The 16,885-nt window shown below is 46.5% G+C and overlaps 1 protein-coding gene across 6 annotated transcripts in view; it reads left to right on the top strand.

Moving 5' to 3' along the window:
- CSPP1 (centrosome and spindle pole associated protein 1) overlaps positions 1 to 16,885 on the top strand; it is a 1,363,238-nt gene that overhangs the window by 308,166 nt on the left and 1,038,187 nt on the right. The gene's annotated exons all lie outside the window — the stretch shown is intronic.

The raw sequence follows: 16,885 nt of genomic DNA on the forward strand, positions 1-16,885 counted from the left end.
TATGGAAACTGATTGAAGAGACCTTATGACTATTGGGAAAGTTGTTTTTCTGTATAAAGTAATTGTAACATGCAATCTGTGAGACCGTAAATATACAATTTCTCATGTAAATTTTGCTTTACTTTGGTAATGCATTAATAGCATGTTAAACCCTACACATCCACATATATATTATTTATGCCATGGCAGTGAAAATATGTGCACAGTTTAAATTTAATTAAATAACTGAAATGCAACACCAACTCTTTCTCCATAAGCTTGGAGAACTCAAAGATGGACCTATGGGTAGAGACTCTCCTAACTGTGGAGGAAGACAGTATGAGGTTTAAAGAATGGGCTACAGGTGCATTAGATGCTATTGCCCCTCCCAAAAGTATAAAAAATCATCGCCTGTCTGCTTCAGCCCCTTGACTAACCGAAGACATTGCCCTGGCTAGAAAAAACTGTAAATACTTAGAGCTTGGTGAAAAGGGTATCCTGAGGAAAAGAAAGCCATCTATTTGCATGTGTTTTTTTTTTAAAACAGTGAAATTTGCAGAAAGACTAATATGAAAAACGTATTTCAGGCTCGTTTAATTCCTCTAAAGAGATTTTTGAACTAGGTGGTGATGTTAGGCTGGCTGGCATTGCTGGTGGTGGGAGTAGGGACGGCATTTTGGATCTGTTTTTTGAAGTTGTCGTAGAGATTCTTGATCTTATGATGGAAGTAGGAGCGGAGTCCTGGTAGGGAGGGGCGTCTGAGGTTTCGCTGGGGGGTTTGGTAAATTCTTGTATGATGCTGAAGAGTTCCTTATAGTTGCGGGAGTTAGAGAGGGTTCTGTCCTGGATGAAGTTCTTCTTTGTGGATCTGATGCGTTGGTGGTGTTCTGTCATGGCGGTTTTGTTGGCGGTGAGTGCTTCCAAGGTTTTGCTGTTCCTCCATGCTTTCACAAGACGTTTCCACGTTCCTTCTGGATTCTCCGAGGTCGGTGGTGATCCAGGTGGCTTTCGTGGTGCGTTGTCTGTCGGAGTTCTGGAGGGGGGCAAGTGTGTTTGCACATTCGGTGATCCATCTGTGGAGTTCGTTGGCTGCAGAGTTGGTGTCAGTAGTGGTGGGTGGAGGAGCGCGGTTGAGGGCAGAGTTGAGGTGCTTTTCGGTGACCTTGCTCCAGTTCCTGTGGGGTGCGTGGTGCAGGCTTGTGTGCGGTGGGTTTTGAGAAGAAGAAATGGACGCAGAGACGTTGTATGGTGTGGCTGAAGCAGAAGTTGTTTCCTCCTGCGAAGATGGGGTCATGGGTGTGTCCTGCCTTGTGGGTGGGGGTGGTGACGAGCTGTTTAGTCTGATGTTGGTGAGGTTGTCCAGGAGGGTGGTGTGGTTTGGGTCGCTGAGGTTGTCAAGGTGGAAAGTCAGGTCTCCGAGCAGTATGTAGTCCATGGAGGCGAAGGTGTGGGTCGCAATGAGGTCTGTGATGGTTGTGGTGACCTTGGTGCGCGGTCCGGGAGTTCTGTAGGTGAGGCGGCTGTGTAGTCTGGTTCTGGGGTTGGTCTGGATCTGGAAATGGAGGTGTTCCATGGAGGGCGAGGAGTCGTTTGTGCTGGTTGTAGTGAGTTTGAGGGAGTTATTGTGTACAATGGAGAGTCCACATCCAGGGTAGTTGAGGCAGTACTTCCTTTGGATCTTGTACCCGTTGGGGGTTGGCAGTTGCGATGTTGGGTGCAGAGCTGGTCCAGGTCTCTGTGAAGAAGGCGATGGTGGGCGATGGGGTGTTGAGGAGGACCCAGATTATTACTGTGTGTCTGTGCAGGTAGGGTACTTTGATGAGGATGCAGCTCCGGGGTTTGGGTGGGTTCGCGTTCGGTGGGTTGGCGGTATCTGTGGGGGTCAGAAAGTGGGTGAAGGTGCTGCGGCAGAAGTTTGGGCATTGGGTGGTGTTCGGCATTGACAGGTGACAGTTGTTGTTTCTTCTGGGGTTGAGTGCGTGGAAGGTTGCTGAGTCGTAGTGGCAGGAGGTCGGACGACCAGGGTCCCTGGCGCTGGTCGCGGCCCGGTCGCGAAAGGGTGCAAACGGGCTTGCCTATGGCGCACCTTTGGCCACCATTAAGTAGGAGTCAGGGGGAGGGAAAGCAGCTGGGAGGCGGGAGCAGGAAGACGCAGGGGGGCGTTTCTTATCTTTTGTAAATACTCAGGGTTCACTCCATAGCACTGAGACAGCCTATATGTGATGCCTTCAGGTGGATCCTTGATGAGGGTGGAAGGGCTGCTTTCATTTTCTTAAATGTATCTACAGCTTTCTAAACCATCTCTCAAATTATGCTTTTGTCAAGATTAAACGGGATTGGTGTTGATGGTTTGCTATTGAGCTGCATCAAATCTTACCTTTTTAATTAAACTCAACAGGTGAAAAATGAATCATTGCTTTCCACTCGTTACCCAGTTAATTATGGTGTTCTGTGGGGCCCTCCCTTAGCCACACTGTATTTAATATCTATGTAGCACATCTAGCCAAGCAGAGTACCTCTTATGGATATCATTTTATATTGAACTCTGATGACTCTCGGCTAGTGATTCGATTTTGTGGCAATTGTACTTTGAATAGTTCATCCTTTAAAGACTGCTTTTCCCTGACCGTGAAGTGGATGCAAAATAACTCCCTAAAACTGAATACTGCCCCTGCCTCAGACTGGATCTGAAAACTTAAAAGCAGTGCTCCTTCCTACCAGGAGCGACATGTTGGATGTGTAAGGCGCTGACAGCGATATTGTGCACTTAGGCTGGGAAAGCCCTACTTTACCTAAATATTGGGGAGATGTCAGCTTTCACAGTTTAAAGATAATATGTGCAAAAAAGCATCCAAGCAGGCACTACTGTTTTACATGGTAAATTATGGGACAGTGTTGCAACACAGTGTGTGTCTTACTTTACAGCAGCTTTAGAAACTCGTTTTCAAGTTTGAGTTGCTAATAAACTGAATAAACCTTTACCAAGGAGCATCTACTATACAATTGTAATCCAAGCAAGAATTAATGCCATTCATAAAAAACCATAGACATGAAAATATTCAAAGCAGGCTTTCTTCTTCTTTTCAGTTTTTAATGACGATATTCACTGTATCGCTGTTCATTACATTCTCACAAAACAACTGTTGTATATTCTATACAATTTCCACAGCTACAGCCTATGCGTTTCGTCCCTTCAGGGACATCATCAGGGTTGTAAAAAAATTAATAAAGAGAAAACATAAGTAACCATCATGGGAACCTTAACCAAACTTGCTAGAACCTTGCCAGCACTCTGTTCGTGACCTTACCTGGTCGAAAAACGAAACACAGCGCCAGGGGTCCCTGCCTGCCCGCCTCCCGCCGCTTAACTCCCTCAGCCATCGTGGAGTAGGGCCACCGAGCGGAGCGTGGACGGGCCTTTGAGAACTACAAACCCCAGCAGCCCTAGCGGCTCAAAACTACAGCGTTTCGCGCCAGGAGGCGCTCAAATAGACCGTCATCCCTGACGAGTGGGGGAACCTTAACCAAACTTGCTAGAACCTTGCCAGCACTCTGTTCGTGACCTTACCTGGTCGAAAAACGAAACACAGCGCTAGGGGTCCCTGCCTGCCCGCCTCCCGCCACCTAACTCCCTCAGCCATCGTGGAGTAGGGCCACCGAGCGGAGTGTGGGCGGGCCTTTGAGAACTACAAACCCCTGCAGCCCTAGCGGCTCAAAACTACAGCGTTTCGCGCCAGGAGGCGCTCAAATAGAACATTATCCCCGTCTCGCGGGACGCCGGGCGAAGCCCGGGCCAAGGGCGGGCCCGTTTAAGCCCGTTCAAGACCGGGTAAGACTGGACTGGGCCATCCCACTGACACTTGCTACTTGATTATTTGTTTTGCTACATTTTTAACCATCATTCCATTGTTGTTTTCCTGGTGCTACCCTGTATTCCTCCTGTTCTAGTTGTTACACCCTGAGTATGTCACCTAGAAACACCAGGAGTAACAAGCCATCACATGCTGCCCAGACCATCGGCCCAATCGACCAATTCATCTCCAGGGCCAATGACGCTATTAACCAAGGCGTACTTTTGCTGGAACGAGGGTCTCACAGGAACTGGCTATGGCCAAGCGCTCTTCGCTGGGCCTATTGGCTGCAGTCAGAACTCCTCTGCGCCCTTCAGAATCTGGGGCACTATCGGACACCCATACTGTTCCAGGTACTGTGGACCTGTCAGTATCCTTAGATCTATCAACCACCCAACTATCTCCATCTCCCCTGTCATTAGAGAGAACCCCGGCTCTTTTCACAAGTCCGAGTAGGGACGACTCCAACAGAGCTACTAACAGGGGTCTGAGGGAGGGTGCGATACCAAAGAAAAAAAAAATCTCAAAAAAACAATCCCCGCAATCAGACTCAAACTGTGAATCAACCTAGTTTACAAATTCCATCTACTACACAGAGTCCTAGTCAATTAGCTCCCCCCCAGCAAGAACCAAATCCCCTACCACTAGAAATAATAAATCTTTCCACCACTATGCCTAACCTTAGTTTTAACAGTAACGTGGGAAGAGGGTGCGATACCTGTAGCTCAAATAATCAGTTACGGCTAGATTAGAGGTATTAATTAAATCGTACGTGCAACCCATCGAGCATTCCCTGGTAAAAATTGAAAAGATGGTGGAAGTGTTAACTTTAGAACTTAAAACCAACAAGGGATCTGTTTCCACTCACACTGCGGTTCAAAAACCCAACGCCCCCAAAAACACCAAAGTAGGGGCGGTAGTATCAAAACAAGCACCTAAACTGGCTACTACAGTAGCAGCCGTGCAACAAAAACCACCACCCACAGCCGTGCAACAAAAATCTCCAGCTGCGAAGAAAGGCCCTGTCTCATTAACAGCTTCAGCCCCCACTTCCACCCAGGCCCCTATTCAAACAAAAACATCAGGGATCCAAAATACCACTTACAAGACCAGGCGGAAAGGTGGTCATTCTTTCCACCTCCCCCCGGAAGCTACCCCATATGTTGTCATCATGACTGGGGTCCCAGAGCTGAATCCAAACTCGGAGGAACCGGGCTGGTCCCTAAAAAATAAAGTTTTACACTGGCTATCCAGTGTAAAACTGTGTGCTCGCTCACTCCCCGGTCCACCGCAGCTTCCAGTGCTGTTTGATGTGGAGGGAGGCAAGCAGCACTACTTCCTGGTTGCTCCATTGGAGGCGGCCATACTTGGTGGGTTGACGCGCTAGTCTCCCACTCCGCCTAACCTACTTAGTCCCTCGCTCAACCGCGCAGCGGTGACGCGCAGTGGTAGCGCCGTAGACGCGCCGGAGAGGCGCCAGAGAGAAGCCAGTCTGCGCCAGTCCGCGTCCAGACGCTTCCTGCTACCTGCGGTAAGATTTGCTTATCATGGCTGTGGCTGCACCCACGATGGTTTATGACTGTTCCACACTCCATGCCCTACGTTACGCTACTAGTCCGGCTTGTGATCACCTGGTTCTGCCTACTCTTTCTGATTTTATCTGTAAAAACTGTAATTGGAGTCCCTCAATTCGCGTCAACCGACGCCCATTTTCTGTTCAGGAGTGGAGAATGTTCCTACTAAACTGTAGGTCTTTTAATAAACACCACACCGAATTACGTCTACTGATTGAGGAGCTCAATCCCCACGCCCTTTTCCTAACAGAAACCTGGCTTCAGGCAGACAACGACCCGGCCGTTGTCGGAGCCATCCCACTAGGATTTACTCTTAAGAGATTGGACCGCCAAATTGGGAGAGGCGGTGGACTGGCTATTGTTTATCGGAACAATTATAAGTGCCGAATCACCCCATTTACCTCATCGACCTGCGAAAGTCTTCAATTTTCGCTAGAACTCTCCCCCACTACCACCTTTTCTGGCATTCTGATCTACCGCCCTCCCGGCGCCCTTAGTGATTTTATTACTAAGATTACTGAGTTGGCTGCCAGTGTCGTCTTATCTTCACCTAATTTCACCCTGTTGGGGGATCTCAACTTGCACCTCGATGATCCTCTCGACACTGCTGCTAACTCGCTTCGTGCTAATCTTCAAGCATTGGACCTCTATCAAAAGGGATTCCATGTAACGCACAATAGAGGTCATCTCCTCGACACTGTCTTTAGTAATATCAACGACATTACAGTGGAGCCCCCCATCCCTTTACCTTGGACGGATCATTTTGTGATACCTTTCATCTGGCGCACAAATACCCTCCCCTCTGCCCACTGTCTCGCCAAACACCAAGCTAGGAAATGGTCCTCTCTCTCCCTCCCTGCATGGGAAGCTGCTTTGGCTAGAGACCCCCCCGGGAAGGTGATGCATGCCAACATAGCAGCCAACAATTTCGACGGCTGGATCACCTCTACACTTGATATGGTTCTTCCTGTTCAAAACAATAATCTTACAAAAAAAACAAAAGCTGCTCCATGGTATACCCCCGCACTTAAGAGTATGAAATTAGCCTGTCGTAAGCAGGAGAGAGCCTGGAGACAGGACTACTCCCAAATTAAGAAGGATGAATATAGAGCCAATATTAGGCTCTACAAACAGGAGATAAAACTAGCACAAACCTCCTTCTACGACAGCAGAATTCAAGCAGCTGCCAATGCCCCTAGGGAAATTTTTAAAATTGTGAAATCCCTCGTTTCCCCCCCAGCTGAATGCCCCGATACTGAGGGTGCTCAAAACCGCTGCAACGATTTGGCTAACTTTTTCTCTCAAAAGATTCTTACAATTTACTCCTCATTTGAGGACACAAATAACGAGCTGGAACCCTGCACCCCCCCAACCTCCGATGCCTTAGCTTCTTGTAGGCTAGACACAATCCCACCCTTGGATGCTTCGACACTAGATAAACTAACTGCTAAAGTCACCTCTGGATCTCCCAATGATCCAGCACCCCCACATACTCTCAAACTGGCGATGGATATGATCCGCCCCATCATATTGGATGTTCTTAACACCTCCATCTCCTCCAAATCCGTTCCCCCGCCATGGAAGTGCGCAATGGTAAGAGCGCTGCTGAAAAAGCCCAATCTTGACCAAAGTAACATGGCTAACTATCGCCCCATCTCCCTGCTCCCCTGGTTGAGCAAACTGCTTGAGAGGCACGTAAACAACACCCTAACGAACTATCTGGAGTCAAACAGTCTCCTGCGTGCCTCTCAGACAGGGTTTCGTCCGCGACATGGGACAGAAACTGCTCTTCTAGCGGTCACGGAAGAAGCAAGAGCTGTGCTGGATCAGGGTGGGAAAGTCGCCATTATCCTATTGGACCTGAGTGCCGCGTTCGACACGGTTAACCATGTCACGTTGTTGCAACGACTGACGGACATGGGCGTGTCGGGCGCGGCCCTGGAATGGCTGACGTCCTTCTTGACCGACCGGTTTTTCCAGGTCTTTGAGGGTGAGGCAGTGTCCCCTAAACATTCTCTCAGGTGTGGGGTTCCTCAGGGCTCCTCCCTGAGCCCCACCCTGTTTAATGTTTATATGGAGCCTCTAGACAGGATAGTCCAACCCTTCGGTGTGCGTATTGTCACCTACGCGGACGATACCCAACTGGGTTCGTCCCACACCTTAGGTCCCTGTCTGGAGGCGGTCGCCAGATGGATGCATTCCTCCTGTTTAAAACTTAATGGGGAGAAAACGGATGTCATTCTGTTGGGGAATTCTTCCCCCTCCGCTTTTGCATCCATCTGGCCACCATGTCTGGGTGAGCCCCCCACTCCCAAGCCCCAGATAAAGAGCCTAGGGATCTGGTTCGACCCAGCCTTGAACTTCTCAGTACAAGCCACTAAGATTGCAGCCACCTGTTTTGGGTTGATGAGGATGCTGCGGAAGGTGCTCCCCCTGCTTCCTTTTCAGGCCAGGAGGATCCTGGTCCAGGCCCTGATACTATCGCGCCTGGACTATGGGAACGCTCTTTTTTTGGGAGCCCCTTCCTTTGTCATCCAAAAGCTCCAAGTCACCCAAAACAGTGCGGCCCGCCTTCTCTACAATCTTCCTCGCCGACAGTCAGCTAGGAATGCCTTAAGAGAACTCCATTGGCTCCCTATTGCGGCGAGAGTGCAGTTCAAGGCTATGTGTATTTTACACAAGGCCTTCCATCACACTGGTCCCGCAATTCTGCAGACCTTGGTCACCCCCTACGTTCCTGTGCGTTCCCTCCGCTCTGGCTCCCTTCAGCTGGCCACCTCCGTCAGAGTCAAGAAGGCTCGATGGGGTGGTCGCTCCTTTTCACATACCGCGGCCAGGCTCTGGAACGCCCTCCCCCTATCCCTTCGGGAAACCACTAACCATCTTTCCTTCAGGAAAACCCTTAAAACACACTTGTATGCAAAAGCACGCTGATCTGCCCTGCTCCCGCGCTAATAAAGTGTCAGTCATGAGCGCTACGAGGCCTCCGGGTAGATAGCGCTATACAAGTGTAATTTAATAATAATAATAATAATAATACTATCCGCCAATAGGCCCCATCCTCCTTACTCTAATAATAGAGTTACAATGGTCCGTAGGGTCCTCTGGATAGGTAAAGAGCCAAAAACTATCCAGGGTGGCTGTGTTATCATCAACTTTGAAGATCCCCATACTGTTGAGCATATTTGCTCTTGGGGCTCTCATTTTACATCTGATGGAATAGCCATTAAAAGACTTTCATACTTTTATCCTCCAACAAACCACTATGCTACAGGTCCAGAATGGAACTGGACCCAGGTTGGAAACTGGAATAGAAGACGTGACTGGACAGACTGGGCGGGTCACAGGAGTAGAGAAGCCGCGCCAATCTTTGTTTGGAGAGGCGTCCCACTGTCTAACAGATATGACTGCCTGGAAATGGTGGATTGACCAACATCTGATAATACTCAGGAAAATATCAATCCCCTTCCCCCTAGGTCTAAATCACCAATACCATCGAATTCATTTTCCAGTTCCCCGTCTTCATCTTCATCTACATCTCTCATGGACGGTACTTTTGTTCCAGTGGAAGTGCCCTCCTTCCCATCTACAGAAGCACAATTCACATCCGTCAAAAATGATGACCATATCGCACCTCATATCTCTTCTCGATTAGGAACCCCAGTTACCGACATTTTTCTGAACGCCAGTAATTCAACTTCCTCTACCCTGACGCGTTCCGCATTATATTGGAACGTAGCGGGTCTCCGTTCAAAGACTAATCTTAAATCATGGTTGGACTTAGTAAATACCCACCAAGTAGTCTGCCTACAGGAGACCTGGGCAATAGACCCAATACATATCCAGGGCTACAAAACATTCCATACTTCAGCTAGCATTACTACACATGGCAGATCTAAGGGAGGTCTAGCAGTGCATATATCAAACAATTTGCAAGTAAAGAACATTATTGTTCTTCATACCACTATGAATTTTCAAATTATAATGGTTACTTTTAATAAATGTACGTTATACTTTTTTATTAATTTTTATAATAACCTTCTCCCTGCTGGCTGTGTGAAAACTGTAATAGAAATCTCTTTTCTTATAAACGAGCAGCGAAATAGGGCAACCATCACTTGTTTGTTATGTGATCTGGGGGGGGAGATTTCAATGTTCCTTTGTGCATTAACCATAAGAAAGGCATTTGTGGGTTACTAGATAAAGATGATTGTCCTTTGACTTATTTTACGCACACCCATCTAGGTAATACCCTGAATGATAGTCTCTTTTCCCAGGAATTGGTGTATGCAAATGACTTAGTGGACCCCCCGGTTGAATTCAGACCCACATTTCATGGCAGGGGTTTGTCAAGCACTATTGACTATATTTTATGCTAGCAAATTCTAAAGGGTCAACTTCAACAGTTTAACACAGGTACTGATATCTCAAGCGACCATTTCCCAAACAGTATTACTCTCTCAATTGCCATGGATGATTTCCACCCTACTAGGACTAGTTTATTTACTCAGCAATCTTTGGCCATGGATAAAACCAACGGCTTTTCCGTGAAATGGTCAAAAATTGATCCTACAGTAATCACTGGCAAGGTTATATCCAAGGCTCTTCCTTGGATTAATACCTGTTTGGCAGATGAGTCTCCACCTGAGTTGATCTTATCTAGTTTCCAGGAGATTTTAAAAGTTATGAGGGCTGAATTACACCGTCACCACAAACCTGGTAACCAGGTTTCTCCTCGATGGTTTAATTCGACCTGCCGCAAAGCGCTAACCGCCCTAAAAAAGGCACTACATAACCCAATTAGAGATAAAGCTGTGATAGCCAAACTCAGAAAAGAGTATAAAATGGCCCAACATAACTGTAAAAAAGACTTAAAGAAAAACTTATGGGCCCAATTACACGTGAGCTGCCGAAGTAAAGACAGCTCCCAGTTTTGGCGCATAGTCAAATCGCCATTTTTGGCCGATGTAAATACACCTCAGCACTTAGATGTGGCCGTGACGGCTGACGAGTGGGTGACCCATTTTTCCAAGATTTTTGGGGGTTCCCCTGATGATACCACAATAGGGGCCATGCCGATAACGGCCTCCTCTAAGATGCAAGTATATCCCATCGACCTCCATTTCAGTTTAAGCGAGGTCATTCATGCCCTAATGTCCTCAAAAACTGGAAAGGCCCCAGGTCCTGATGGAGTCCTCCTCGATATCTTTGTCACCAACATAGAGCTGTGGTCTCCCATCATCACCCAGGTGATGGTGGCGGTCTCTAAAGTTGGCTTATTAGACTCCTGGTCCTCTTCCATCCTGCTCCCTATTTTCAAAAAGGGGGAACGAAACAACCCAGCCTGTTACAGGCCCATTTCCCTCCAGGACTACCTGGGGAAGGTCGCGGGACGACTGATCCTGGAACGTCTCCAGGATTGGGTGTCGGAGAACAACGTCTTGACCGACCTTCAATATGGATTCCAGGAGGGACTTGGTACTGTTGAGCAGGCTTTGAATTTAACCCTTTTAATAGGCAAGTACGTTGGGGCAAGAGGAGGCAATCTGTATTTAGTATACGTCGACCTCAGTGCAGCGTTTGACTGCGTGATACACTCTAGGCTGTGGTCCATTCTTAGCGAACTGGGGGTTGATCCCTCTCTTATTAAATTTCTTCGTGAGCTCTATTCCGATGCCACAGCGTGTGTAAGATACGGGATTGGCGGCAAATTATCGCCTTCATTCTCAGTATCTAAAGGAGTTAGGCAGTGCTGTGTCCTGGCCCCTTTCTTGTTTAATCTCTACACCAGGGGTCTCCAACCTTTTGTGTAGTCTGAGCTACTTCTGGCCAGTGAAAATCGTTGTGAGCTACTGAACCCGAATCAACTTGCGCATTTTATCGAAAGACCCCCCCCACGCCCAGTTTCATGGACTTTAAGCCTAATTTCATCAGAGCCCATACTGTGGTTTGAACAAAATACCCAAGACAGGCCTGATTTAAGAGTTCCCTAGAACACCAAAAGGAATGACTTTGGATTTGTGACGCTTCAAGTCATTTCAATTAATAGGTCCAAAATTAAGGTCCAAAATTAAGACCTTCCAGTAATAGTGGTCATTGAAATAATCATTGAAATAGTGAGTGCTTGTCCCAGCAAGTCGAGTGTCTTTTTGTGTTAAAAAATGACCACCTTCCTTTTTCTGCATCCCACTAATTTCTGTGTTTCGGTGTCTTTGTGTCTCAGACCCTTCACCATCTCCGCCACCCTCTCCTCAGCTGCCCTCTGCACTTCCCAATTCACCTTTGGGTCTCCCCATCACTCTTTCTACCTCGTGTTTCCCCCCATACAGCTCTGCCTGAATAGCACCCTTTTTCATGTTCATCCTTTCACCCTCTCCTTGCTGTCACTCTTTCCACTCCCTTTTGCCCTTCCCTCCTCTCTCTGACCTCCATCTCTGTCACTCTCCTCTCATTGCCATTCTTTCCACTCTCATTTGGCCCTTATGAACCTTATCACACGCTCTTTATCTCCATCCACGTGACTCTCCTTGCTGTACCTCTTTCCACTTCAAAGGCGAAGTGGTGGGCAAATGCTGATCACCCTCGTGAGGGGCAGCCCTTTGCTCAAACAGACAGACTGACGGCAGGGACAGAGAGGAGGGACCAGTGCCCAACCCGTTTTTCCCGTGGGCAGGTAGCCAACACGTAGCCACACCTCTAGGGTGGGCTACCAAGCTCCTAGCATCTAAGAAAGGGTCCCAACATCTTGAGAGTGGGCATACATATAATTTTCAAGGTACATATATGTAAAGTTAAGTACAGAAAATCTGTACTTACCTTTCGATATTTTGGATTTTATATTTTGTCCATGATATATGTATTTGTAAAGCACATGTTCACCCAGAAGGACATCTTGGTGCTGAATAGCAGATGTTTATTGTTACCCAACTCAATGGTACCAACTTTATCAACCTCAGAAGGATGAGAGGCTGAGTGGCCCGCTGCGATTTCAACCTGCGACTATGAGGTCAAACACAGGCCCCTACAATGATGAAGGCATTAGACCACTGAACCACCAGAACACGCCATATATGTATATTGGAATAGTGTAGCTACGATATTCAAGGGACATACCTAATATTTATAAGTGCAAATATGGCATATGCCGGTCTTAATGTCATACAATATGTTGAGTCTCAGTTAACCTGAAGTAACATAAGGTGTTAGCATGGGCTTTGGAAGGAGGGGTGTTGCAGGTGCTGCTGCACCCCCAGACCTGGAGACACTGTGAAAGTGGAGACCAATGAAGCCCTTCAGCCAGTTTTTTCTCACACGGCTTTAGCTGATTGTTCAAATTTAGTTCAAGGTCAGTGGAGGTTAAGGAGAGCCCACTGAACAAATTTGTACAAAGCACTTTACATTGCCTTGTTATGTATATTTAAGGTTACATTTTATGGCTTACAAGAGATTACAAACTTTTGTCAATCTTCTAATTCAGACCTGTGGGGTGAGCCAAGTGGCAGGCACCAAGGTAAAAAAAAATCCTTTTCAAATTTTACATACATGTATATAAAAATTAGGCTCATTCAGCTGTTTTAACGGTGGAATGTAGGGCGTTTTAACTGTGGAATGTAGGGCAGGCAAGATTCAAAATAGGGTGAGAAAACAAACGAATACTCATTAATTTTAAACTTTAGGGCTCGTGTGGCTAAAACAACTTTAATGTACCAATGACCTATTTTCAACAACTCGTTTATTAAAAATAAAACTCCACACATTTAAGACTATTGCAACGTAATATACCTTTGAGCCACATTATTGCAAAAAATATCCCAGCCTACCTCCCACAAACACATGCGCCCCGTTTAAATATGTTTGCTCATTTGCTGCTCCCACTTTTCAGTAATACTTGGATTTTCGGATCCTCTGTCATATTAGTGAGCTGAAGCCTCTGGGTACCAAACCCACTGAGAACCTTGTTCCAGCCTCATTGGATGTTGGGGTGGCTGTGCAGAGCCTGACCCAGGACCCCTGACCCGACTGTAATTTCTTTACAGGTCTGGGCAGCCGACCTCTTTCAACAGAACCATGAAGCTTGCATACCTTGCTGCACATGCAGTCAGAACACTATAGGAACTGACGTACAGCAACCTTTAAACCAGATGAAAGGTCATTGTCAATTTAATTTAGAAGTCTTTATTGAAAATTCGGCTGAAACATGCTAACATACGGTGCTATATAACAGGCACAGACAACACGTTTCTACACCTAGGTTATCAGATGGCTACATCTCACCATGGATGCAGTACTCCTGTTCTGAATTCTTCTTTTAAAGGTGCTCGTTTGCAGCAATGTTAGTTCAAATAACGTGGACTTCAATCCCTGACAAGTAATAAACTGCAGCGTGTTAGACTAGCTCCGTCGCAGGGAGGGGAAGAGGAGCGGAAGCAAGGAGGAGGCCAAAACAGCAGCCCGGGCTGGGGCAGAGCAGGGAGGGGGCCCTGGCTACTGGGAAGGGAGGGAGCGGGGCAGCAGAGCAGCCCGAGCGGGGGTCAGCGGGAGGGGCCCTGGCTGCTGGAGCCCAGAGGGGCACCAGATGTGAGGCATCTGCATATTTTAACAAAAAAGGCACGAAAAACGGCACAATCGTGGGGGGGGAGAGGCACAAAAAAACCGAGCTTACCTGCAGTGGCTGATTTTGGCGGCGGAAGTCACGTCTCCTACTGCTCGCGCTGGCACCCGTCGCACAATGGCAGTCAGTGCGATGCCAGTGCGTTTTCAGTAGGTAATGACGTCAGACTCTCACGAGAGACATCGGAAGCTCCAGGAGAGGAGCGTCACCCTCTTCGCCCGCCCCATCCACACATTATGCCCAATCGGAGCGAAGGGCTTGACGAGCTACTCCCGGGGTCTTCGCGAGCTACCGGTAGCTCGCGATCGACCGGTTGGAGACCCCGGCTCTACACTAACGGGCTGGAAACGGCCATGTTAGCAAGGAACCAGGACCTACCATCTATTAACCACCGCCCCATTCCCGCATTACTTTATGCGGACGACTCCGTTATATTAGCAAGAACGCTAATCCAGTTGCAAAAACAACTGGATAAATACTGCCAGTTTATGCTCTCCCTGGGGTTAAAAGTTAACAAAAGTAAAACCTTTGTTATGTACACTGGGCCTAAGGTAAAGAATCCCAAACCTCTCTATATTGAGCAAGTCAGATTGGAACGTGCCAGGGAATATCCATACTTAGGCATTTTAATGGACGATCAGCTATCATGGAAACAAGCAGTTGCAAGCAAAAAGTTGCTCTGTCAGAGAGCAACTTCGGCTCTTGTTTCCTTTTCAAGGAAATTGGGTAAACCGGCCCCATCTGAGTTGCTTAAAATATATTATGCCAAATGTCACAGTATAGCAACCTATGGCGCAGTCGTCTGGGGCTATGCTCCCGTAGACGATTTACAAAAAGTCCAAAACGGTTTTTTAAAATACCTATTGGCACTTCCTCAAAGTGCTCCAATTTACGGTTGCCATATCGAACTAGGCATTGACTATTTAACTGATAACATCAGATGTCAGCCAATTCTTCTATGGCACCGTATTTGGAATAAACCTCAATGCCACTTAACTCGTTCTTTGATAGCTGACTGTCTATCCATGGTGAGCTGGAAAAAAATTCCACGGTTACTGTATGTCTCCAACTTTTTAAAGGATCTGAACCTCACATCTTACTTCACAGTGCCCTCTTCACTAATTATTAGTAGAGGAGCATTGAAAAACCTCTGTCTAAATCACCTAAGGGAATTACGCCTCTCCTGTGAAGTAACCAAGCCAACTAATGTGCAAATATTAATGGTCCAAGTTTCCCCTGGTATTCAGCCTTATCTAACTTTTTTTCTTTCTAACCATGAAAAATTTGTACTAACTAGGTTCCGTTTTAATTCTTTTTTCCGTCTTGTCACTTTCCCCACTGAGTTAAACTGGTCTCATGATCTGACTAAATGTCCGTGCGATGGTGCTTCATCTCAATCGACCATTCACTTAACTTTGTTCTGCCGGTATTATGAGCAACCACGCAAGCGTTGGATCATCCCTCTTCTTCGACAAATGGGGCTGAGAACTTGTCAGCCAGCCTTTTTGGCACTTCAGCTATTAGACTCACAACACGTAGCTAAAAATGTAGCTCTTTTCCTAAAATCATGTTTGAAGATACGCAGCAAAATTGGGTTACTGTCTCCTTGATTTTACGTTTATTAGAATTAATTTGTAATAAGGTTTTATGTAATGTTTTTTTTTTAAACAACATTCTGCATAGAAACATTGTGCTTTTATGTAAATCTTATCTGTATTGTATGATGTACTTTTTATGATTCACTAAACGTTAATCGAATAAATGTTTTTGAAAGAAAGAAAGAATAGATCAATCTATTTAGAGATATGATTGTATTTCTAAATGAATCAGTGTATTTAAATATGGGCTGTCTGTCCCAGGCTGCCTATCCCGCCTTGTACTGAAGCAGGAGATGGAAGCCAGGCAGTAAATCAACTTTCTGAATAGTGACGCACGACCAGGGCTTACTGTTCTAAAGCCCTTCATAATAAATCAATGCCATTGTAGTCAATGGCAGTATCGACTATAGCAAAAAATATTCCAAAAGCAACCTACTGAAGAACTAAGAAGTTAAAGGTATGTTACGCTCATAGGAAGAGAAGGATCTATGTATGAGGAGGGATTACACATTATATCACTAGGGATGTGCTTGATATGCTAACCATATCTATGTGTATGGAAGGGGGGCAACACTAGTTGTTTTTAGTTACCCTCACACACCCTAGTGGTGTCATGCTTCATCATCGGGTCACCCCGACTCCTACAGGTCAGGGTGGGCTCAACCACAGTGTTGGGAAGCTCTTATGATAATGAAGGAAAAGGGGGGTATATATAAAATACCTCAATCAGACCCCCGGTATCCCTTTATTCATGGGTCTGGTTGGGTTGTTAAAACTAGAATAAAAGTAGGGTTTGTTAGGATTTTTATGGTCCTATGACCCTAGTGAAGTGCCGACATGTTTCAGTCCTTATGAGGCCATAAAGGTCCCGGACTTTCTTCAGGGCAAGATTCAAGGACCCCCTAATGTGTGGGGATACTAGAGAGGGGGGGATTCCCTACTCTATTAATGTGGTGAGAGAAGAGTAGCTTCTCCTCGTGTTCGTGTAGTTATATTACTTTGAAATGCCAGGCTCCGTCTGTAGAGAAATATAGCATATAAAATCTTTATCAGAGTCAGACATTATCTGTATAGTCGTATAATCCCTGTGCATGGCGTGCCGAGTGAACATGCTCAATTGGTGGAGATCACGAATGGTCTCATTCTATGTCACTTCTATGTAGTATATAGTGGCATTCTCATTATGTGACACCCTACAATCCGTGTCAAAAACATCACACTCCATTAAACTTTAACGGTGTGAGGCTGTTAATTGAAGTATAAAAACAAGTG

Source organism: Lissotriton vulgaris, chromosome 4_1 (genome assembly GCF_964263255.1).
Source record: "Lissotriton vulgaris chromosome 4_1, aLisVul1.2, whole genome shotgun sequence".
NCBI lineage: Eukaryota > Metazoa > Chordata > Amphibia > Caudata > Salamandridae > Lissotriton > Lissotriton vulgaris.